Here is a 3,860-nt window from a genome sequence, read left to right as displayed (position 1 = left end):
GGGAGGAGTCTCTTATCTTCTTATCTGCAAAACAGAATACAATGACCTCTCTCACATCATTCAAGGATTAGTGTCTGTAAATAGCAAACTTGGGAAGCTCTATAAAGCATGTCACTGAGGAGTGATCATTTAAAAGTCTACCAGTATATTTTCATTTTGAAATGTTTTCCTGGCCATGATTGGAGATGCATAGCAAATCTTAAGGTCAGGATTTGGGGGTAGGAGAAAAAGCGCTGTGTATACTAACAACTGCTGCTGCTGCTAAGTCGCTTCAGTCGTGTCCGACTCTGTGGGACCCCATAGATGGCAGCCCACCAGGCTTCCACGTCCCTGGGATTCTCCACGCAAGAACACTGGAGTGGGTTGCCATTTCCTTCTCCAATGCATGAAAATGAAAAGCGAAAGTGAAGTCGCTCAGTCGTGTCCGACTCTAGCGATTTCATGGACTGCAGCCTACCAGGCTCCTCCGTCCACGGGATTTTCTAGGCAAAAGTACTGGAGTGGGGTGCCATTGCCTTCTCCGATACTAACAACTATTAACACTCAAATGAATGAGTGATGACTAGAGGGTCTCAGCACACAGTTTAGTCCCTCTAAAATGATATCACATTGAGTCATGTTGGGGTTTTAGAGGCTAATTCCTAGGAATCGGGAGAAAGTTACAGAGACATGGAGCTCTTTGGGGATTGCCTCCCCTCTCCCTGAAAGAGGATCTCTATAGCTCTCATCCCTCTTTCCTAGCAGAAAACCTAGCAGAAACATTGCCCATGGGGATCTAGCTGGATAGGTTGAAGGTGCACACATGCTTTCGTATTACTTGCTGTTTATTTTCCTCCTACTTTTAGATTAAATTATAATTCACAAACAGCAATGTGCACAGATTCTCAGCTTGGTCAGTTTTATAAGATCATGCACCCACTGACATAACCATGATATAGAAGAGGCCCATCTTCTAAACAAACACTTGGACTGTCTTTGTACTCCACTGTTTCTGCCCAATGTCTGGGGTGACCTCTATTTTCTCTCCATATTGTTTTGCCTCTGCAAGAGTGTCATGTCATTTAAACAGAACCTTAGTGTATGTTGACTTTGACTGTGGCTTTATTCAGTTAGCATGGTGTATTTGAGACTTATCCATATTGTATCCATATCCATGTGGTTACCTGTATGAATTTCCTCTCTCTTTCTCTTTTAGTTGCTACGTCATGTCCGACTCTTTGCGACCTCATGGATTGTAGCCCACCAGGCTCTTCTTTCCATGGGATTCTCCAGGCAAGAATACTGGAGTGGGTTGCCATTTCTTTCTCCAGGGGATCTTCCTGACCCAGGAACAGAACCCTGGTCTCCTGCATTGCAGGCAGATTCTTTACCGAGTGAGCTATGAGGGAAGCCCATGAATTCTCTAAAGATGCCATTAAAAAAGTACCAGAAACTGGATGGCACAAGTAACAGAAATTGCTTGTGTCGCATTTCAGAAATCTGAAACTGAGGTGTCAGCAGAGTTGATTCTGTTGTTCCTTCTGAAGGCTGAAAGGAAAAGATGCTTTATGTTTTTCTTAGTGACTGGGGAGTATTTGATGACAATCTTTGCTATTCCTTGACTTCTGCTGCCTCATCCTGATCTCCATCTTTGTTTTCACATGTGTTCTCTCTCTGTGTGTATGAGTCTATGTGTGTGTGTGTGTCCAAATTTTCTCTTTTGGTAAGGATACCAGTCACATTGATCTAGGACCACACTCTGCTTTGGTATGACCTTATCTTAACTAATTATATCTCTAATGACCCTATTTTCAACAAGATCAATTCCTGAGGTCCTGGGGATTAGGTCTTCAACATATAAATTTTAGGCACACAATTCAACCCACAATATATCAATTAAGAAATATTTCTTATTGCTAGATGGTATTCCATTATATGGAAACTGCAGATTGTTATTCCTTTCTCATTTGAAGTGCATTTGGGTTGGTTCTAATGTCTGGAGATTAAAAAAGGAAAAGCATCTAAACTTGTATGAGCATAGGTGTTAATTTCATTGGGGTAAATATATGTGAGTTAGATTTGTTGGTTAGATAATGTGCTAAGTTGGTCAGTCATGTCTGACTCTTTATGGCCCCATGGACTGTAGCCCACCAGCATCCTCTGCCCATGGGACTTTCCAAGCAAGAATACTGGAGTGGATTGCCATTTCCTACTTCACAGGATCTTCCTGATGCAGGGATCAAACCTTGTGTCTCCTGCATTGGCAGGTGGATTTTTTGCCACTAGTGCCCGGGTAGATGATAAGTATACATTTAATTGAGTGGAAACTGTCAAACTGTTTTCTAAGGTTGTACTAACATTTTGCACTTCCTCCCACCAGTGCATTACAATTGCTTTACTTCTTTGCCAGCACTTGATACTAAACTGGTTTTAAAATTTGTATTTTGGTTTTATTTCATGTCCATTTCTAGCTGTTTCTCAAGGGAGACTCAAGAGGACAACCACTGGGATGTCCCTGACAGGCCAGTGATTGCAATATCACTTTCCAGTGCAAGGGGTGTGATTTCGATCTCTAGTCTGGGAGCTAGGATTCCTCCTGCCTCTCAGCCAGAAAATCGAAACATGAAACAGAAGCAATATTGTAACAAATTCAATAAAAACTTTAAAAACTGTCCACATCAAAAAAATCTCAGAAAAGGGTGCAATCATTTGATCCATAATAGTCACATACTGTATCATTTCATTGATATGATATAGCTGCTACTGCTACTGCTGCTGCTGCTGCTGCTAAGTCACTTCAGTTGTGTCTGACTCTGTGCGACCCCATAGATGGCAGCCTACCAGGCTCCCCTGTAAGTAAGTCAGCTGAAAGCCAATTATTGGTTAAAGTCTGAGGGACGCAAAGGAAGGAGGAGTTACTGCCAAGTGGGTACAAAGTCTTCTCTGTGAGTGAAAAATACATTGGAACCAGACAGATGTGATGGTTGTACAACACTGTGAATGTACTAAATGCCACTAATCTGTACACTTCAAAGTAGTTAAATTTAATGTTACATTTCATATCAACTAAGAGATGGAAGCAGATGAAATTAGGCAGTAAGGGGAGATCCAACCAGTCCATTCTAAAGGAGATCAGCCCTGGGTGTTCTTTGGAAGGAATGATGCTAAAGCTGAAACTCCAGTACTTTGGCCACTTCACGCGAAGAGTTGACTCATTGGAAAAGACTCTGATGCTGGGAGGGATTGGGGGCAGGAGGAGAAGGGGATGACAGAGGATGAGATGGCTGGATGGCATCACTGACTCGATGGACGTGAGTCTGAGTGAACTCCGGGAGTTGGTGATGGACAGGGAGGCCTGGCGTGCTGCGATTCATGGGGTCGCAAAGAGTCAGACACGACTGAGCGACTGAACTGAACTGAACTGAACTGAAGGGGAGAAACCTAATGTGACTACAAAGGCAGGGATGGCATAGATACAGATACATGCCAAGGCATGCTTGCAAGTACCTGGAGATGCAGCATAGGAGGACAGGTTGTTCCCTGGAACCTCTGCAGACATACCATAATTCACCCCAATGAAGCCGACCTTTGACATTTGGCCTCCAGAACTGTCAGAAATAAATCCATGGGGTTTTTTGGCCGTGCCACACAACTTGTGGAGTAAAATGAATAAATACTGAGTCAGTGTATGAATACAAGCGTTTTATTAAGATACGGTTTTTAGAAGTGGGAGAGATCTTCAGGTACATTGTCAGTGATTGGTTGGCTGCAAGTGAGCAAGCAATTTGAAGAATTTCAAAAGAACAAGGATTATTGAATGTTAGCGGGTGCAAGAAATTGGGGTCTTTGTCAAGTGGATATTGGTGAATTCTCCCCTTAAA

The sequence above is a fragment of the Bos indicus x Bos taurus genome, chromosome 15 (genome assembly GCF_003369695.1).
Source record: "Bos indicus x Bos taurus breed Angus x Brahman F1 hybrid chromosome 15, Bos_hybrid_MaternalHap_v2.0, whole genome shotgun sequence".
NCBI classification, from domain to species: Eukaryota; Metazoa; Chordata; class Mammalia; order Artiodactyla; family Bovidae; genus Bos; species Bos indicus x Bos taurus.
The sequence above is the reverse complement of the archived record's forward strand: the minus strand, read 5'-3'. Positions refer to the sequence as shown.